A 6,740-nucleotide genomic window follows, 5' to 3' on the forward strand; every position below is an offset into this window, starting at 1 on the left:
CAATAACCTCAGTTTTATCTGAATTAAGAAGCAGAAAGTTAGCGGCCATCCAGGTCTTTATGTCTTTAAGACATTCCTGCAGTTTAACTCATTGGTGTGTGTTATCTGGCTTCATGGACAGATAGAGCTGGGTGTCATCTGCATAGCAGTGAAAATGTATGCTATGTCTTCTAATGATGCTGCCTAAGGGAAGCATGTATAATGTAAACAGAATTGGTCCTAGCACTGAACCCTGTGGAACTCCATAATTAACCTCAGTGTGTGAAGAGGACTCTCCATTTACATGAACAAACTGGAGTCTATTAGATAGATATGATACAAACCACTGCAGTGCAGTACCTGTAATACCTACAGCATGTTCTAATCGCTCTAATAGGATATTATGGTCAACAGTATCGAATGCTGCACTAAGGTCTAGCAGGACAAGCACAGAGATGAGTCCACTGTCAGAGGCCATAAGTGTTAGGATGCCTGGGTCGTCGACCCAGGGTTTTTGAGTTTATGATATTATTTATACTGTCTAGTTTTTGGTTTCTTTGAGTTCTGTCTTATGGCTTAGGTCTCTGTCTTCTTTAGTTGCTCTGTCTCCCCTATCACCTGCATCCCCTTGTCTAGTTCGCGTCTATGTGTATCTTAAGTTCCTATATCCCCGTGTTCAGTCAGTGTTTTGTGTCTGCCCTGTTCCCACGTCTCTGTTCCCTTTGTAGTGTCTGCTTATGAGCCTGTGTCTTTGTTCAGTCTGTGTTATGCGTTTCCTGTTTTACTTTGAAGGTCTGTGTCTTATCTCAGTGTGTTCAGTTTACGCTTCTTTGGTCTCGTCAGTTCTGATTTGTCCCAGCTGTGTTTCCCTCCTGTTACCCATTCCCTGATTGCTCCCTCTGTGTATTTAAGCCCAGTGTTTCTCTGTGTCTGTGTCGCGATCTACCGTTTACCAAGCTGTGTGTTCTGTCACTCCGCCGGTGTTAGTTTATTTTTGACCTTTTTCCCCAGTTATGTTATGTTTGAGTTCAGCATTAAAGCTGTTTGGGTTTAAGTTCTGTCTCCGGAGTCTGCACCTTGGGTCCTATTCCTGTTTGCACACAGCCACACCTAACAATAAGAAGATCATTTGTAACCTTCACTAAAGCTGTTTCTGTGCTGTGATGAACTCTGAAACCTGACTGAAACTCTTCAAATAAACCATTCCTCTGCAGATGATCTGTTAGCTGTTTGACCACTACTCTTTCAAGGATTTTTGATATGAAAGGAAGGTTGGAGTTTGGCCTGTAATTAGCTAAGACTGCTGGGTCTAGAGATGGCTTTTTGAGTAAAGGTTTAACTACAGCCAGCTTGAAGGCCTGTGGTACATAGCCGATCATTAGAGATAGGTTGATCATATTTAAGATCGAAGAATTAATTAATGGCAGGACTTCTTTGAGCAGTTTTGTAGGAATGGGGTCTAAAAGACACGTTGATGGTTTGGAGGAAGTAATTATTGAAGTTAACTCAGAAAGATCAATTAGAGAAAAAGAGTCTAACTTAACATCAATGGTACTAAGAGTAGCTGTAGATAATATTACATCTGTGGGATGATTATTGGTAATTTTTTCTCTAATGATAAAAATTTTATTTGTGAAGAAGTTCATGAAGTCATTACTAGTTAACGTTAAAGGGATGGTTGGCTCAACAGAGCTCATTCATTCATTGTCTCTCATTAGTACAGAGGATCTGTCCACCCCGGTAACTGCTGCCAGTTGCCTCTGTGTCCGAAGCCTCAATTAACACTTATCTAGTGAAATGTTAATATGTAGTGTGTACAAAAATGTTTTCTACACAACCAGCAGAAGAAATATGCCGACAATGGCCGTTAGGGGGTACAGTCTAAATGTAATGTGTTTGATCTAAAATGTGTTTGTCCTACAGCGGCTACCATAGCTAGGCTTATGCACTTAGATTGGAAGGTGTAAGAATACTGCAATCTGCACTCTACTGACATCTAGCAGTTATATGTTACACACAAGTTGTCTAAAAAAGAATATTCTGTAATGGCCACAAGTTTATTGTTAACACAAAGGATAACAACAGTTCATCTAAGGGTTTCTGATAACGAAGTGCAGGTTCCAGACAGAGAGGCAATTCTACGTCAGAATCTCTGTCAGAACAAGAAGCCTCCAGATGATCTGCACAGAAGGAGCATCAAGGTAAGTAATTTATGATGGATGAGCAGACCAAAACAACAACAAGCAAGGGAGCCAGCTTTAGTAACTGTTGTTAGTTCAACAATCCAGCAAAGACTGAACTTAAACAAGACAAACTACCACCTTAAGTGGTGGCCAGAGAGGAGGTGACTGGGAACAGGTGAGCTCATTGCCTCTGGGTGTGTGAAGCCAGGACATATTCATTTAAACTGTCTGTAAAAAGTCACAGATAATATGCTGAAATCAGTATGACACACCATCAGCTTGGTAGCATACTGACAGTAACCTTTATCAACATGTTATTATGGTAACTACTTAATTATCAACTAGCATAAGGTTGAGGCTGAGGTTGAGGCTAAAAAAAAAGAGCTAAAAAGAAGCTAAAAAAGAGCCCATTTGTATATTTGGCTATTGGAAAAATGATGAAACTGCAAATAAGCCAAAGAGATGTGTACCTAATTTTATGGCATGATATTGATTTTTTTTTTTTAAGTGAAACTGATGGAACAATAGGTGCAGGAAAGGCTTCAGGCAAAAATCTTCTGGAAGTGTCCCGGAATGTCTGCAAAAAAGCAATCAATGCAATGGTTGTTGATATATTTCAGCTGAAACTGTTAAACTGATCAGCCCACAGACTGCTGTTAGCATGGTTAACAATCAATATCCCAGACGTGTCCATTCCACACAAAAGTGTTTATTTTTCAATTGCTTGCAATTATTTTAATCATGCAGAAGAGATTCCATCAATAGCTCCAAACCACAGAAATGTAGGAGTCTCATTTGCCATTAAAATGAAGTTACCTCAGGGCATAACCACTCTTGAGGCAGCTGACTGTTCTGAGAAAAACTGATTCACTGTTTCCTAAGTAAACTTGAGCTTAACCTTTAGAACAAAGGGCGCAAAGCAGTGATGCCCAATAATGCTTCACAGTATGCTATTGGTAATCAATGTGCCTATTGCTCAGCTTCTTCTCTCTCTCGCTTCACATTTCACCCTGTTTCAGACTGACAGTGACTGCCGTGGGCTCATGAAACTAAGTACAAGCTCCCGTGGTTGGTTTTATGTTGCAAACACACTCACACGATATAACAAAAGGCACCATGTCAGGTATTGAATAGTCAATGCTGCAGAGCGGAGCAGAACCCTTGGTTGTTCATGTGTGATAGTGCTGCTGCAGAGGACCCAGCTGGCTCCCACAGAGCTACATCACTGTGAGTGTGTGTGTGTGCATGAGAGTGAGAGAGAGAGAGCAAGAGAGAAAATATGTATGTCAGAGACATGATTGCATGTGTGTGTGTGTGTGTGTGTGTGTGTGTGTGTGTGTGTGTGTGTGTGTGTGTGTGTGTGTGTGTGTGTGTGTGTGTGTGTATACCCCTGTCAGGTTGAACAAATTCACTCACCTGTGACGTCCTCATTCTGTCTCTCTGTACAGCATCACTGAGAGTTCTCCTCTCAAAGGCCCAGGAAACACACACACACACACACACACTGATATCAGCCACGGGCAGGTGTTTGAGATCACTGACTTCTGAAGAGGATTTCACCTATGGCAATTTGAATGCATGCCATGTATTTTCACCTAAGTAATGAAAGCTCTCCCTAGCTCTCAGTCGTGTGTAAAGTCAGAGAAAAAGGCAAGGAACAGAAAGAAGGGTGGAGGGAGAGTGTCACACAAGTGTGAGAGGGAGGAAAAAATGAGCTGGGCGTGGAGCTCTCTATTTGTCTTTTCCTTTAGAGTTGTGCAGTGACTCTTCAGTTTTTCTGGGGCATCACAGCCTGAGCTTTGTTAGAATGACAGTGATGATAAATCCTGCAGGACACAAACTCCCACATACTTCACTGGAGACACTACTCTGATGATGTAAAGCTGCATTCTTCCATCTAGTGGTCACATATGTACGCACACTCATACGTTTGTGCACGTGTGCAGTGAAAAGCAAAACCTCATGTGCTCAGACTCACACACGTAAGGCACTGGCCTGCACTTAGAGCTGGAAGTAAGCATGATATAAAGATGACTTTCACTTGCTTCTATCACTGCAAGCACTGTAAGCTGCATTTAAATAGCAAGCACCAAATCTTCAATTACATCTGGGAATGTTTCCTGACAGTGAATGGCAGATGGAATAATCTTAGGTCTGAAGATGTTCTTAGATCTTCGATCTGCATGAAGCAGATGTATCTGCTCCAATGAACAGAGAAGAGCTGCATGGGGACTAAAATGTTTATTCTTTTTTGAGGTACAACAGTTTCTATGCACATTTGTAAAACATGGTGGAGGCTCTGTCATGGTTTGGCATGTGATTGACAAAACATGTGACAATCCCTTAATTTTTCATTGTGACAACAATCCCAAACAGTTCTGCAATGCAGTAAAGGCATGCCTGAATAGAAAAATGCATGAGTGGAACACTATCAGACACCAAAGTAGCTAAACTGATTAAAAGCCCCCACTGCTACTTAACTGGGCAGATCAATATAGAAGTTTAATTGATGTGATTAAAAGTGTTCCTTTATTATTTTGAGCAGTGTATTTCTAACATGTAAGTAAACTAGAAACTAGTATTTTGGTGTGTATGACAGTTTTGTACTAACTTAAAACATCTTTGCTTTAAAAGATTATCAGATATTTGTAGTGCAACTTTTCTGAAATAATTAGGCAAATTTCTATCCATTGGTCAAATGTGGGAAATGAAATCCTACAAATTGTCTCGCTGGCTGTTTTTGTCAGTCAGAATGAGTTTTCTTGATTTACAGCCAAAACATGTAAATTACACATCACAGTTCATCATTTTATCAGCAGACCTGTGAGTCCTGACCTGCGAGTGAACCTGTGAGTGAACTGCTGGCCTGTTGACTGGTTGTCAACAGCTTCCTTGGGGACTAATGTCCTGGCAGGAGTTGCATCCCACTTTGAGGACAAATGTGATGCTAACCATCTCTCCTCTGCCAACACCCATTGCTCATCAGCTGTGTGTGTGTGTCTACGTGCAGCAATACCAGTTGCCATCAAAAATATGTGAAAAACAGGTGTGTGATATGTATGATTGTATTTGCATTCAGTATGTGGGTGTGTACACTTTTGAGACTCATTCGAATTCATGAGTATGTATGGAAAGAGTGTGCGGTGAACGCATTTCTGATGGTCTGAATGAAGAACACAGCTGCCACTTGACACGGCAATTATGCCATTAGCTTGATGATTGGCCTGCATGCATCACTGTGACCACTCCCTCTCTCTCTCCCTCTCACACCCACACTGTAATCATGTGAATTTGCATGTAAAATTCAGTTGCATTTACTGAACTCATCACTTCTCAGATAAATCCCACAATCCACAATGCTGTATTTATTTATTTTTATTTTAACCTTGATGCTTATAATTTCACGATGACTGTAAATTAACAGATGGGCAACCACCCAAACACCACAAACCAGAAACAGATGGATATTTGCAACTTTCCTCCTTGATTTATTTTATTTTATTATGTTTTAGTATTTACTCCGTTATACAACACACAACTGAATGAAAACCTTAATTCTACTCTGCATACACCCCACCCCCCAAAAAGGGCAAGGGTTATACTAAAACATTGATGTTTTATGACATTTTTATTACAACATGCTGACGTCAGCTGCCTTTTATAACATCACCCTGATTTCTGACCTTTGGCCTATGACCTTGAAGCTTTACATAATAAAATTGTGTATTTTTTTTTTAATCTTTACCCATATGACTGGAGCAGGCCTGGCTGAAATCTTTCATTTCTATAAGCTGTAAGATTTTAAGATATATTATTGCCATGTGGGATTTTGATAAATTTTATGGCATCATTGTGACATTGTAGGGTGTTGTACTGGAAAAAGCCTTGGCACTGTTGTGAAGTTTTAAGACATAAAGTGTTGTGGGTAATGTAACGTTTTTACTGATTTTTCACATTTGGTGTGACATTCAACTTGACGTTGACCAAACAGCTCAAGCTGTTTTTGGTATCTACCGTCACAAAAATCTGATATCTTAGAAACTGCGGACGCTCGGCCGCTAACAAACATGCAGGCAGACATACAAGCTGAAGCATTTGCACGCTGATCGTTGCTTCAGCATCACAGTTTATTGGTGAGAAATGAAAACAGGCTGCTTCATTATAGACGATGACTGCTTACACTGCATTAGAGGCTGTGTAGGTGGAGATCTACTATAGATACTCATTTTGTTTCATTTATTTGTGTAGCCTGGACGCTTACTGCTTTTACAACATTTGCGCAGTAATGAGGGCAGAGATTAAATCATGAGCTCAATTAGATCTATGTCATGTTTACTCACAAAGACCTTCCTAATGATGTGCGGTGCTTTACTGATAGCTTTGCTTTCGTAACTGGCATTTCTTGCTCAAATAAATCAGACATACATTACCGGAAATAATAATAATAATAATAATAATAATAATAATAATAATAATAATAATAATAATAATAATAATAATCTGGTAAATCTTTTAACAACCCGAATACCTTAGTTGAGATTTTTACGACTGACGTCACCGCGCTTTTTACGGCTCCGC

This window comes from Maylandia zebra, linkage group LG9, assembly GCF_041146795.1.
Source record: "Maylandia zebra isolate NMK-2024a linkage group LG9, Mzebra_GT3a, whole genome shotgun sequence".
In the NCBI taxonomy this organism is placed as follows: Eukaryota; Metazoa; Chordata; class Actinopteri; order Cichliformes; family Cichlidae; genus Maylandia; species Maylandia zebra.